This window comes from Pantherophis guttatus, chromosome 1 (assembly GCF_059756535.1).
Source record: "Pantherophis guttatus breed Tessera chromosome 1, ASM5975653v1, whole genome shotgun sequence".
Classification (NCBI taxonomy): domain Eukaryota; kingdom Metazoa; phylum Chordata; class Lepidosauria; order Squamata; family Colubridae; genus Pantherophis; species Pantherophis guttatus.
In genome coordinates, this window is record NC_142063.1 from 245,039,166 (window position 1) to 245,055,154 (window position 15,989).

Consider the following 15,989-nt stretch of genomic DNA (forward strand, 5'->3'; position numbering starts at 1 on the left):
GTGAAATCAGCCTTGAGATGAGGCAGTCCTGCCAATGCTTAAGGAGGCAGTAGTTTGGCCCCTTATAAAGAAGCCTTCAAGAGATTGTCCATATTGGACAATTTCTGTCCTGTCTCCAACCTTCATTTTTGGAGAAAGTTGTTGAGAATATGATTATACTGAGGCGTTAGAGCCCTGAGGTCTCTTTTAGTCAGATCTTAGACCTGTGCTTGGCATCAAAATAGTGTTGAATGAGTTTGTGGATAACTTCGGGTGGAAACTGATGGGGATTTTTCTGACCAGCTGTACACTTTAGAAATGGGGGGGCATGGTGTTTAAGTGGTTTTTCTTCTTAGAAAGAAGATTGATACAATTGAGAAAAAGAAAGAACTACAATTGAGACGTCCCTCTGCATAGGAGTTCTTCATCTAACTTTATTGGCAATGGCACATAAAATAGGGCTTTAAAGAAATTCCAAAAGCTTAACTCAGTATGGTCAGGAAAAGTCAATATCAAGATTAAATCCAAAATTATTCCAGATTTTAAAGTAAGATTGAGGAACCTGTGATCCTCCACCTATTGCTAAACTCCAAGATATTGATGCAACTCTCAACCAGCAAGATCTCTAATGAAGAATGCTAAAAAATGTAGATCAACAACATCTGCTTGTTGAACCGCCCCTCCTTTCAAGATTCTAATCATTATTTTGATATAGACATGTAAATGAACTGGAAAGCAGTTAATATAATCAAGTTGCCCTGTTTCATTTAATAGAACTGCAGGTGCATCAATAATAATTTTCAAATATTTTCAAAGGCAGGCCATGCATTCATTATTTACATTCATATAAGCTGATACAAAGATATTCTTAGCTAAAGACTTCACTTTACGATATCTAGACCATGATTACAGTACAATAATAAAATGATATAATTTTAGAGAATGAGCAAATCCAAGCAATAACTTTAAGGACAAAATAACAATAATAGTTGTGAGTCTGGGGAATTGCAATACCAATGGCATAATGAAAACATTTGTAGACCTGCTTCATTTCACAGGAGTTGATATAATAAAGCTAAATTTGTTATTAAAAATCTATAGAAAGAACGAGCGCTCACATTCGCGAACCGGTAGTGAAGGTAAGTGAATACCACCCTGCTTATAGTAAATATAAAGAAAAAACTAGAAACTTTCCTAAAGTTTCTAAAATTTTATAAACAAATAATAAAAAAGAAATGCTTCATTCCCTCTCAGATTTATACATTTATTTATAAAGGATTTGTTCCAAGTAATAATAAACTTAGAAAAAAAGAGTGCACAATTTTAAAATAAGTAAAACATACATACAATTCTAAAATAAATGAAAGGTCAGCACAGTAGGGGTCAGCCTAATCTCAGAAGGGGTGATATTCCAGAGGGTGAATATCATGGCAGATGAATATCATGCTTAAGGATCATCAGCTGACACTCATTGGCCGATGGTACACACAACATGCGTCTCTAGTTAGACTGTATAGGACGGGTAGAGTGTATCCATCCATCTATTCCTAAGCATAGGCATTCCATATAAGTCTAATTAAAAATAATTTACTTATATTTAAAATTGGATACCATAATGAAGCTGGATAATTCAGACAAATATGTTATTTGGAAAAACTATAAGTAATGATTGGTCAAATAACCACATACCCAAACCTTATTACCAATTCAAAGAACTTCCCAGTCATAAAAGTCCTCAGTTTGAAAGGCAAAGTTGAATGTGCCCAAACTCATACGTTAAGAACATTAGATGAAAAAAGAAAAGTTGCATTTTCATTGTTACCAACATGCTTTCTAGAAGAAACAATTGGTAAAAAAGAAAAAATCAGAAGATTTGGGGTTTGTATTGTATTACTCTGATTAAAACCTTATTAAATGCTTTGTTGCTGTATTTTTCCAATTATTTGGCTTCAGATTTTTGTTGCTGTTGCTAATCTGAAATAGTGGATAATCTTCACATCTGAGATTAACAGGTGGTAACTGGAAGGAGCTTTCTTAACTGCTGCATCTTATCTAGCATATCTTTCTTGGAAAATCTTTCATAAGCCTAATTTGTTATTGTTAGTCATTTTCAAAGTTTTTATAGTACTTTAAAATATGCCCAGGAATTTCTTCATAGTGAATGGTTACTCTTATAATGCTATGTTAAGCCTTAGACAGTTTCATTGTTTCATGCTTCTATTTCTCTTTCATGTTCTATCATTTTTGGTGACTGAATGGTGTGTAACCTGTGACACTCTAAAATGTTATGCTGAAAAGTGACACATAATTGTCAACTCTTCAAGGTAGATTAGGTCAAAAACAAACACTGCAGAGATTCCAGAAATGCTACTTTATTGTTGTAGGTTATAATATCAAAATGTTAAAAGTGTGTCAACAAAATCAAGGTAGAATGATTTCGAGTTTCTTACTTACTCTTGTTTCAGTCTTTGCACTATGTAATATTTTCTTCAAATCCCCCCTTAGTGGTTGTTTCATACTTTCCTCTGGGTCATCTCTAAATTCCTTTACAGTAAACAAAACAGACAACAAGCATTGCTTCACATGTTCATTCTACTTCATCTTAGTAAAAACTTGTATAAATAAATATTTATATAACTAGATATAAAAGCAGTTTACTGGAGATTTGAATGCATGTGATGTAAAATTTATTTACATATATAGAAAGTACATCCATTCAGACATACCTACCAAATTGAGCATTAATATTTGAATCCCCATCAAATTCAGAGGCAAAGATGTGACATTCCAGATATTATGGCATAACAGCTCCCAGGATCACTCACTATTGGTCGGTTGGTCTGTCGGTCTCTGCCAGGACTGGAAAAGCATTTCTTGGAATGGATGGATGGATGGATGGATTCTTCCCTCCCCCTTGGCATATGTAGATTTAGTAGACACTTTATATAAAGAACTAAAGAAGCTCTTAATTCTAACTCTACTCGGTATTTCCATTCAAGCAGTGTTCTGTGCAGTGTTACACAGAGAGACAGAGGGACTTATTCAATCAATCAATCAGAACAGAGCTGGAAGGGACTTTCCAAACTATATTAATAACAGTGATGTGTCCCATCCTTCAAGCCATTCTGATACTCTTCAGCAAAAAATAACAAAAAAAGTAACCCACTGTGTAAAAGGGGATGAAGACAGGGTTAATCTGAGAAAACAACAAAAACTATTTCGAACAATGCACAATATTATAGCCATTCCCCTTTTTTACTTCCTATCCATCAACATACTAAATTGTCAACTTTCTGTCAATGTGGTTGCCCATTTCCATTCATTCATTCATTCATTCTAGTAAGAGAAAGTCCACAATTCTTTTTGGGGGAAAAAGTGCTGAGCGTGAAGAATTGCTATAGCATCAGCATATTCTAATAGCTTGGCAATACAATTATTATATTATAAAACTAAAATGCCTTTTTAATTAGATCTGAAAACAAACAAGTTATATGTTGAAATTCCTCAGATGCTAGCTACTTGTTTACTACATACAGTATGGCAACCAATGTTTGTACTGATATTTAAATTTAGTGTAGAGTTTATCAGAGAATTTCCTGTTTTAAATCTATTTGGGAATAAGGTAATAACAATCTAAAGTTAATCTTGGATGGGATTTTCAGAATTGACATGCAGTGTAAATTACAAAATGCATAAAATATAGAATATGCAATTTCTCTTTTAACTGAGGTTGTTGTAGAAGTTGGGATACAGGCAGTCCTGATTAGGTAAATATTTCATATCTACTGAGGGTTGAAGGAGGAATATTGAATCTTTCTTCCTGAGCCAGGTCATCTTCCCCTCTCTTCTTACACTGTGTGTGTGGTTCTTTAAAAACTGCATAAAAATATCTCCATAAATTAATTTACATACAGCATTTGTAGATTAAGACCAAGAAGTCATTTTCTCAGCAGAAAATCCTTGTAAATACATATAAGATAGTATTTTAAATAACTAATTATGTCATTCAACCTCTTCAGTTGAATAAAAAGTGGTTTTTGGTTTCTTAAGCAATAAATCAATATTTTACAGTGGTATTACAAGTTCTGAATGTTGTCAATCCAGTCCAGATAATGTCAAGATTGCACTGCAAGAGGCAATTAACTGGTTAAGGCTGACACTGTGATTCTTGGCAAGAGTAAATTTCTAATAAATTACAATATAGGCTTTAGGAAGAATCTCTTTCTAAAATATATGTCTTCTAGAGATATTTAATTTAATTAATTATTCACCTTAATTCAACTGAATCTTGCATAATCTGCATTGTAAATGGGAGAAACACTTTTTTTTTTGGCCCTGATAAAAAGAATTAGAGAACTTATCCCAGCCAGAATAGCATTCACGGGATAAATAGCCTTTCAAAAACAGATAGTGTAATGTGTTAATACATATTAATTGTAACATATGACACTTAGCTTAAATGTAAATGGTGCATGTATGATTATTGCAGAATAAGGATTCATTAACAGTTGAGACTTCCATGTAACCAATCTTTTCCTTTTCCTATTATACAGTCCTTCATTGAACAAGAAATAAAACCAAAGTATATAATTCTTTTAATTAATTTTAAATTTTGTATTGTTATGTATTTTAGTTCTGGCTGTGCACCGCCCTGAGTCCACTAGGAGAAGGGCGGTATATAAATTGAATAAATAAATAAATAAATAAATAAATAAATAAATAAATAAATAAATAAATAAATAAATAAATAAATAAATAAATAAATAAAACCTTTCTTTTCTTTCTAATACCAGTCAGAGGACAATATTTTTTTCTTTAAGGAGACAAATCAGGCACTACTTGTTGAAAATTTTTATATATACTAAACATTGGTGATTTCAAAACTAAGAACTTGATTCAAACGTAATACATTTCCAAATAAAATATAAAAAGGAAAGGTAAAGATCTTCATAATTAATCAAATGTTTATTATTAAAAGAGAAAAATGCCAAGATCAAGCATAAACATTTTTTCAAGCTCTCCATTTTTAAGATGTCTTAAATCAGACTGAATTAAGACACTTTTCAAAAGTTACTTAATGTTAAATTTGTGCAAATTATTATTAAAATGAAGAATGTTTAAACTCATAGATGTGTGAGACTTTTAATAAAGGGAGTGATTCAAATTTGCTAAAATTGTTTTCATTTATTCCTTTATTATTAATATATATCCACATTTGCACACATACACACTTCATGTAACAACATAATGGAGATTTTAATATCTAGCAATTTAATTTAAGACCAGCTGTTTTATTATAAAACAAATACTTTGATATATGTTCTTGCTTCATTTCTATTCTAAATATATTTGACTTTGAAAAAAGTCAAATAGTCATCATGTTTGTAACATTAATATCTGAAACTGTTAAGTAATATTGATAGAATATTCACCTTTTTTTTCTTATCTCTAAATATTTTAATTTATCTAATAACAAAATATACAGAATCTTAAATATAGCTAGTCCTTGACTTACGACCACAACTGAGCCCAAAATTTCTGTTGTTAAATGTTACATTTGTTAAGGAAGTTTTGCTCCATTTTAGACCTTTCTTGCCATAGTTCTTAAGTGAACCACTGCAATTTGTAAATTAGTAACCAGGTTGTTAAGTGAATTTGGCTTCCCCATTGATTTTGCTTGTCAGAAGGCCGCAAAAGGGGATTACATGATCTTGGGACATAGCAGGAGTCATAAATATGAACCAGTTGCTCAGCATCTGAATTTTGATCATATGATCATGGAGATGCTGCAAAGGTCGTAACTGTCATAAATCCCATTTTTCAGTGCTGTTGTCAGAGGTGGTATTCAGCCAGTTCAGACTGGTTCGGGCAAACCAGTAGTGGTGACCTGCGGGTGGATCTGCCAGGGCGCAAACCCATCCTATATTGCTGTGTTTTTGATGCCGCATGCATGCGTGGATAGCGCGTGCAAGTGAATTGCTGTGTTTGATGTTGCATGCATATATGGATGGCGCGCGCACATGAATTGCCTTGTTTTGTGATGTTGCACACATGTGCGGACACACACGCACTACAGTACACACGCTACAGTATGAGAAGCCCACCTCTGGTTGTTGTAATTTTGAACAGTCAGTAAATGAACTGTTGTAAGTCGAACACTACCTGTATATCATATAAATATAATTGTACTGAAATGGATATACTGTATCAAAATTGAGAACATGGAATAATAGATGGCCTCTATAGTTTAAATTTAACAATATATTATAGGACTGAGCTAGTGCTATGTTAACACTTTATAGGTGTATTTTAATTTCTATATATGTCATTTATTTAATCACATTTATGCATAGTCTTTCCTGATTTTATTAGCCCAGTTACATTTTTGGCTGTATGTCATCATGTCTTTTGGTTGTTAGGGTTAGGGTTATTTACCTCTAAAATAAAAAATCATAGTCATGGAATGCAGTCTGATCAGTCTGATTTAACATTGCAGCCACTCCTGTGCTTGCGTTTGGTAGATATTATGGTCTCAGCAGATGGCATTATCTGGCCCAACCTATCTGCACTTAATTAGCACATGGACAGCAGATTGCTATCAAGTTAAACTAGACTTGTAGTTGTAGACCTGTAGACTTGATGCAGTTGATGAAAACATCTTTATTGTTGCCATCAAACTGTGTGGTATTTGGAAGATTATTTTTATTTTAGATATTATGGAAGATAACAAGTTCATGTAAAGTAGCTTCATCATAAGCTTTCTCATTTCTAATAAAATGGAAAGTTACTTTTCAAAAACAATAATGAAATCACCATATTTCTTCATCTCATTTCGAGAAGATTAACATGATCTTTTTAATTATAGAAAGAGATTGAAGATAATGTAAAATTGCAACACCAGATATGTAAGACCAATAATTATCGGTAGCAACACTGAGTCCATTCCCAATAGTTTCCTGATGAAGTGAAAACTGTTTTTTTAAAAAATAGAGCTTTACTGAAATTTTCAGCAAAAAAGATTGTTTGGTCTTCTATAAATGCTACATAGAATTACTATGATTTTTGTGCTCTTATAATGCTAGCTAGCAAGACATAAGTTGACAAACGTATGCACTTCGATATTTAGTTGCAGCTATTATTTTCATGGAAATGAATGAATGAATGATGCATGAATAAAATTATGCAGCGACACTGATGTCTGCTGCACTCAGTATTAAAGTTAGATTAACGTTTAATATTTCAAATACTATATGCTCCTCTGAGTAATATAGTTTAGGAGAAATGAAAACAAATTTGTATATACTTCTAGTAAATTTTGAAAAAGTGCTTTGAAATATGTATGATTAAACTGCCCACATATTTATATTATTCATAGATTTGTTTATAGATTTGGAATCCTAACAGTAACTGATCATTAGTTACTTGGCGTCTTTTACATGTTTTCTCTCTTATTCTCCAAAACACGTTTCTGTTGCTTTTTCCAAAACTATTAGTTTTTTAAACATTTGCAGTTATCAGGAGTTAGAGAAAAACTAACCTATTTTTCAACTGAAGTGGATGCCATTGCCTGACTACTAAAAAAACATACTGTTTTGGACTATGCTTTTCTTTATGAGATTCCCTAAGCATAAAATCAAAAAGTTAACGTAAGAGTGGGAGGGACAGAGATAGTTCATGTATTACATTAGTCTGCACATGACTTCACCTCTTATATCCTTGTCTGTTTTCCAAAAGTGGAAAAGAGCTAACATCACAATGGTAAGGCAGTATTCTTAACTTTTTTGTTCTAATCTGAGATTTATTGTCTAAGTTAAATCTTTCCAGTCATGTTTCAGAATAAAGACTGTAGTTTTTCTTTAATTAAAGAAAAAAAAAGTAAGGCTTGCAGTTGACAGATTGGGATGAAGAATATGGTTTGCAAAGTATTTGCTTTTAGGTATAGCAAAATTAGAACAGGAATGTCTTACCATTTTTGTTGATATTCTTTTACCTTTTTCCATTATTTTCATGAACACAACCTTCATTTTGTTTCCTTACTGTACTTAGCAAATAAACTTTTGTTGTGAGGAAAATAGAAGACAGATGTGTTCACTGCCCTGGGTTATATAAATAAAAGTGGAATAATAATAATATTAACAATCTTACTTAGAAGTAAACTATTCTGAGGAAAATAAGGCAACCTTTTGTTATAGAGAGTAACAAACTATAGAGCATATCAAAATACTTTTGATTCAGAAATAAAGTGTCACTTTTCTTTTGCTTTTTGTAACCAGTAAATCTGATTGGTCTGTGGTCTCCCAAAAACTAAAGATGTGGTAATGTCACTAGTTTTTATGTAGAGCTGCTAGATCTGGGATGCACAAATTGAGATGATCACTAGTTGGCAAGGAAAATATATTATAATTTTTTGCTGTTAACTAGTGGTTGTCTAGATTTTTGCAGTACAAATCTGATAGCCCCATTTTCCCTAGATTTACAAAAAATGATTTTTGAAGAGAAGTGCGATATCCACTGCATTTCCCATTTAATTTCAGTGTTACTGGTATCAGTTTTTTTGCTTTTGTTGAAATGTGTTTTAATCCAAGAAAGTCCTCCAAGAAACAATTAACAGAAATTTGATACATTTTCCATATTTATTGCCAATGTTTTAATATACACATTTCCATATAAATTTCTCACATTTTTAATTAACTCAATACCAAAAAACCCAACCCCAAAGAATACCCAAAGTTATAAAATAAGAAAGGTAAAGAAGAAATAAGAGTACACAGTATATATTCCCATACATACATATATAAAGTTACACTTAGAAATTATTTGTATTAGTCCCAAGTCATGTACGGACAATCTTGTTACATCATTATCTATTTGGCAGCTAAACTAATTTAGTTTAGCCAAGAATGTGGTATTTCCATTTGCAATCCTGAAGCAATTCAGAAATGTGGGTGGGCTGTTTTACCATTGGCAGAAATTCTTGCTTCATCCACAACTCAGCTCTTTAGCATCAGGCAGATACAGTGTTCTGTTCTCATATTTTTAATGGGAGAAGATAGCTTGATGGTGTTTACAGTTCTCCTTCACAGCAACATCTCAGATTTATTATCCATGTAAACAGATACATACCACCAAGTCCTCTTTAAAATACAGACAGAATTTATGGACATTTGACTTCCAGTTTTAAATAATAAAGTAGTAGGTCATGATCTCAAGTTATTCTCAAATCCCACCAACCCCCACACTGCAATCTTTTGTCTACCTTTTTGGTTATCTCCTGGAAAATAGAACCCAAATTCCTAAGTACTTGCCAACTGTCTCTTACTTGCTTTATTAAAAGTCCTTAATAAAGGAAAACAAGTATTTCCATTGTTTGAGAGAAAGAAGACAATTGATGACAACAAACTGATAACTCTAACTGAATTTAGTCTACATCAAAGACATCTATAAAGATTCACATTGATATCAAAATAACATGTTCGTCAAAGCAGAAATGGCAATTATATAATTTGCATCAGCTGCATAGACATGTCATTCCCCTTCCCAAGCAATCCTATCAAAAAAGAGAAAAGGCAAAACAGTTGGTAAAGAAGAAAATTGGTAGAAGTTCTTAGTTTTGTGGAAAAGAAGGCTGACCATTGTGGAGTAAATCCTATCAAAACAAATTGAAAATGACAAAAGTTGTGTCACCTAAGTTGAAAAAAAGTGTTATTGTGGATTTCTCATCACTAAAGTTGAAGAAATTAAGGATCCCTTAAGAGAACTACTGAAAGTTTGTCAGCATACATTAAGCAGTAACATAGATACTGGCAGTGATTTATTCCTACGGTAATAAAGACCCTAATTGACAAAGTTATTGTAAAAGGGATGCCTCAGTTACTTTAAATTAAAATATCTGGTGGTCAGATTGTCAGAGGAATAGAAAAATTAAAGTGATATGAGGTATATATTATGGAAAAAATGCTTTGTACCCTTCATTGTATGGGATCTCCAGTCTTGTGCACATCAAACAAAAAAGAAATGACTGAAAACTTATAGAAAATGGTACTGTAATACCAAATATTAGAAGACTGCTTTTTGTCGGTCTTGTCCTATGAGTGAGATAGTTAGGAAAAGTAGTCATAAGCCTTTACCAGTTATTAGACAACCTATTTATTTGTTTTATTGATGGTGGGGCATAGGGGAGTGAACACAGTTGACACATTAGTGGTCAGTTGATTTCACTGGGTGGTGAACACAATCAGTTTAACAATAAAAAGTAAATATCAGTTTAACAATAAAAAGTAAAGATATAAACATAACAAAAGAAAATAAGGTTAACCAAAGTTAAAGAAACAATAATAAATAATGCCTGCCTGACCTTGATACCTGAAAGAACAGCCTAGTTTTAAGACCCTTTGAAAACTAACAGGATTGGAGCCAGCCATATTTGGGGTGTGATGAAGTTCTAAGAGGGCAAGTGCAGTGATACAAAAGGCAGATTTCCTGAGTGCCACTTGATGACATTCTTTAGTAGGTGAACCTGAAATATATCCCTCCTACCAGACCTGATGGGGCTGGTGGAGAGAATTGGAGAAAAGCAGTCTCTTAAATAACCTAGATCTGTGATGGCGAACCTATGGCACGCGTGCCACAGGTGGCACACAGAGCCATATTGGTGGGCACACGAGCGTTGCCCTAGCTCAGCTCCAGCACTCATGCGTGCGCTGGGCAGTTGATTTTTGGTCCTTCTGGGCCCAATGGAAGTTGGCAAACAGGCTGTTTCCGGCCTCTGGAGGGCCTCCGGGGAGGTGGGGAAGGCTGTTTTTGCCCTCCCCAGGCTCCTAGAATGCTTCCGGAGCATGGGGAGGGTAAAAAACAGGCCCACCAGGCCATCACATGCCAAAAGCAGGGGGAGCCTGGGAGGTCGTGCACACATGCATGGGAGGGCAGGGTGCATAGAATTATGAATGTGGGCACACACGTGCGCGACCACCCCGCACTCCTCCAGTTTCTGGCACGCGATGGCAAAAAGATTAGCCATCGCTGACCTAGATCCAAGCCATGGAGGGCTTTACGATGACAAACAACTCTTTGCATTGCAATCAGAGCCTTATTAGGAGCCACTCCAACTTGAAAAGCAAAAGAATAAGCCTGTTCTTGCCGTTGCAGAACCCAACAGCCTCCAATCACCAAGACAGAATGTCCACAACAACATTGGCTAGAGATGCACAATTGGGAATCATCAGCATACTGATGATGCCATTGAATGACTTCACCCAGTGGTTAAATATTAAAGTTAAATAGGAATGTGGAGAGCACCAAATATCCTGTAGAAAAATAGGTATGGGTTCGATCCCTATCAATTCTGACTGAAACCAATCTTGGTACTGAAGATGTTACCTAGTCTGGTAATGAAATGTCTACAAGCAAACAACCCAACTCAGGGAGCATCAAGGATTCTACCTTGGAAGAAACCAATAAAGATACAAAATTGTGTCAACTCCCAACCCCTGAAGTTGTTCCAGAAAAATATCATCAGTGGTTGAGAGGTCAAGAAGACCAACAATGAATGCACTATCCTTATTCCACTAGAGGCCATACGCAACAACAGTAATTGCCTTTTCAATCCCTTGTCTAGGCCTGAAATATGGCTACAAAAAGTTCAAGTAATCTGCTTCCTCTAGGGCTCCCTGATGCTTACAGTAACCATCTCAACAACTTCCTTAAAAAGGAAATATTGGAGACTGAATGAAACTTGTTCAAAACAATGGGATCTATAGAATAGAGGGGGATATTATTGGTACCTTCCCAAAGTTAATCAGAAAAGTGGTAAGATTTATCTTGACTTTAAATAAATCTTGTTCCTTTATCTTTCTTTCATTCTTTTTTTTTTTTGCCTGCTGCTAGTGTTAAAATCTCATGTCCAACCTTTTTTTATGTGCCATGGATGTAAAATTGGTCCAAAATTCTTGATTATGGATTGAGTACCTAAAGTTACCAAGATAACTATAGCCCAATCCTAACCCATTTGGTGAGTAAAAAAGCACAAAATAGCTGAAAAAATAGATGTAATTAATTGGTTCACAAAATTCACTGGTTGGCATAAAAGGAAGAGTTGGCTTTTCACTAGATTTCACTAGATATCCAGAGGAAGCAGCTATACACACCAGGCCAATCACAGGAGCTACTTTGCTAAGACTTTACTTCTGGTTAAAGCAAGTATAGACAATGGCATCAAAACATGTATGCAAAAGCACACATATTTCAGCTATGCCTGAGCTTGCCTGCAACAAGTTCCACATATCAAGAGCCCAAAGCAGCAAGTGGGAACATTATTCAGTCATCATCCAAAGCTATAAGCATTGCGGGTAGGTTGTCAACCAGTCCAGGTTCAGATTGACCAATTGGAAAGCAAGTGTTTGAGGACTTCAGGTGCAAAATCCAGAGAGGGCAATTGTTTCCAATACATTTTGTTGGGTAACAATAGTTTTTAAGTACATCAGGGGCCAGTCAGGGCTGGCAATGGCTTTCCTAGGCAAGAAAGTACTGAACACAGAGAACCTTTGCTCTGCTTGCTGCAGAGTATGGTGTGCCTGAGGGCTGGGCAGGCACTTCAGCTCTTGGTTTTCATCATCTGACTGTGGGAGCAACTGCTCTTGATGATTACCAACCAGATCAGTCTCAGGTTCATGATTGCTCTCCTTGCTGTCAAAATCTTTTGAATTAGTAATGCCCATAATAGTAATTTCGGCATCTGGGAAAGGTCTGGTGGGAAGCATTTGTACAGGATTATTTTTCAGCTTGATATTTGAAGTGCAGTTACTTCAAGTCGTTGAAATAATTTCCTGTCAAAGTACGGTATATGAAAACGTGATGGCATCATTCAATTAAAAACCACAGCAATATTGTCTACAAACTAATGGCTTAAGAGAAAGAAGTAATGCAACTTTAAAACGTAAGAACTTAACTGTTCTTTCACCACAGTTAGAAAACCCAAATACTAGGATGCAAAGTTAAAATCATTTCTGTTTGCCTAACATATAGTACTTCAGGAAAACCAAACTTTTCACATTTTGAACTAATCTTTGGTAGGAAAGTTGTAGATTCTCATTATAGTTTCACCGAGCAATATGGGTGGACAGACTCAGGAGATAAAGAGAAATGTGCAAGCGTGACCTGGCATATTGTAAAAATCACAGAAATCTTAGAGGCAGTGATAAGGTTGTTAGAGCAAAACCTGATCACAAGTTTCCCAGATACATAGGTATGCACCTGCTATGCATTGGGTGAAATCAGGTATATTAAAAGTGGAGAACTTTGGTGAGTACTGGATTCAAGCTATTACATATGGTATGCACATTTTTTTATGTTGTTAATACAGTGTAACACTGAGTATCCTTGCAAATGAGTTTCAGGATTTACTATCTCATAAAAAACATTTTGCTTGTTTTATCTGCATTACTGATGTCGCTGTGTTTTCTTACCTGAGTGTTGGAGTACAGAATGCTATTCACTAAAGTAATAAAATAAATTATCATATCATATATAGGGATAATAATAAAATAGTGAATGCTCAATGAATAATTTTTAAACCTTTATTATTTCACTAAAGGAGCCAGTTGGTATAGTGGTTTAGGCGTCATAGAAACTAGAAGAGCTGAATTCTAGTCCCACCTAAGGCACAAAGCCAGTTGAGTAACCTTGGGCCAATCACTCATCCTGAGTCCTAGGAAGCAGTCAATGGCAAACCATGTCTGAAAAACCTCGCCAGGGAAACTCAGGAACTTGTCCGGCCAGTTGTCAGGAGTCAAGACTGACTCAAGGGCAAATTTTTAAAAAAACTATATTCAAATAAGTTATGAGGATTCCTATACATTTTATGAAGATTTTATGACACTGTCTAAAAACCTAACCAATAGTTATGTGTATAGCAGATCAATTATATAGTTAAAGGATTTTAGAGTTGACATTGGCCTTACAACAATAAAATATTCTAGTTTTTCTGGAATCCCTGCAATATGTTTCTTAAATTGGCCTAACTCAAAGGGCTGACAAATCTTGAGGTCTGTATGCAACTGCCTTGAAAGAAAATTATGGAGAATCTAGGCAGTTGTTCTAAGTTTATTAGCATTTGTAATAAAGAAAAAATATGTAGATGTGTACAGAAAGTATTGTAACTTCATTTCTTCTGAGTTGTGCTTAATCTTCTGAGAAGAAATGAAGTTGGCTGCTCATTAATTAGAATAAGGAACTGCATGTGTGCACCTGATCAGAAAGGTGCCTATATACCAAAGGGAGCATCTAATGGAAGTAATAAACTATACATAGAAAAGTGCAAGAAGCTTTATATTTCTAAGGCTTAAAGAATGGTAGGGTGTTAAACCTACTCTCGCTTGGTTTAATAACTAATGCCCTCACTAATACAGCTCTTACACACCAGAAGTTAAAGATAAGTAATAATATATTCTTAAAGCCAGACTAAGCTAGCGTTCCTAGGCATGTTTACTAGGAAATATTTCAAAACTTGGATTTAATAACATGAAAAGCTTTGGATTACTGAAAACTTGTTTCCAGCCACGGGAGGCAAATAAAATTTAGGTTCCTATTTAGGCTGAGCTGTTTCGAAGCTTGATACAAATTAGGAAAAGGGAACTTCAGCATCTGGTTGTAGAACACCTTTTTACATTTACTATCTTTTTAATGCAATGGCTTGTTGCTAAAAAGAAAAATAAGTGGTTAGCATTATATATAGTACACCTTCTTAATTTTCACATTCTGCTGTTTGATCACCTGAACCACTGCCTTTATTAGCCATTTAAATCAGCAAAACTAGTATTGTATTGGAAAAGCAAATCAGCTGGTATACTGCCTCTAAAATTTTTACTATATGATGTCCCTTTTCGCATTTCAAACCAACAGGGGTGGAACCTGTCTGGTACATATATTGTACTGTATTGTATGTTCTCCACAACACTGTCTATCTATTAATGAATTGTACTGGCATTTAGAAACTAAGGGAAAAAAGTAAGGTATTTTTAGAAAATGAAAGTGTTGTTTCTTGTCTAAATTTAGACAAATCAGTGTGTAGTGTGTTCCTTGTTAACTGACTCTTCTCTGGAAGTATACTCTAAATTGCATACAGTAATGTAGAATGGAAAGTTTCAATGAGTAAGCAAAAGCATTGGCTCTTTCCTTAGGCAGAAAAACTAAGAGGCTGTGTTATTTGAATGTGTTTACAAATTACAATTGTATTTATAGTATAATATATCAGATTGTTGTGGACGGGATCAGTATGGGCTAAATAATTTTCTTCCAGATCATTGTCTTGAATGGCACAAAGATGAACAGGAGTAAAGATTCACTATTCACCAAATACAGATCCCTAAACACTATTAGCTAATGAGCATATCCTGTTCACTCCACATTTATTTTGAAATATATGTTTTATACCATGTCTTGTTTTATAACCATGTTAACTTCAGATGTGGTTGTTGATTAAATAACCTATAACCATTTTTTTAAAAAAGCAAGAAGAATCTTGGCTTTTTACCATACCATCAAAGTGTCAGTTTTGCTTAAGGCGGTTTTTCTGTCCTGAATAGATGAGAATAGGCAGTGTACCAGCAGTATTTCAGATTGCTCAAGCTTGTGGAAGCATTTTTAAGAATAACATCTTTTGTGAGTTTTGTTATGCTTGTTGGCATCCTTCCCTTTTCTCTTCTGGAAAGCTCTGCCTGATTACAAGGCACCTTAAAATAATTGGATCTCTGTGCCTTGTTGCTACATTTATACTTTGTGCATGCATACTTGTGTTCACACATTGCACTAAGCTGTGGTTTGTGATTTATTGACTAAAGCAAAATTGTCTGGGTTCTCACAAAACTGAATGTTAATTTAACTGATTTTAAATTACCCAGGAGGAATATATATCATGAGATGGAGGTAAATTTTTAAATGATAAACCTCTGTCCTCATCCTTTCGTCTGTGATTAATACATAAAATGGCAATTTTTAATTTGGTGCTCTGCCGATTA

The 15,989-nt window shown here is 34.4% G+C and overlaps 1 protein-coding gene across 1 annotated transcript in view; it reads left to right on the forward strand.

Annotated features, from left to right (window-relative positions):
* CRYBG1 (crystallin beta-gamma domain containing 1) overlaps positions 1 to 15,989 on the forward strand; it is a 108,324-nt gene that overhangs the window by 47,203 nt on the left and 45,132 nt on the right. The gene's annotated exons all lie outside the window — the stretch shown is intronic.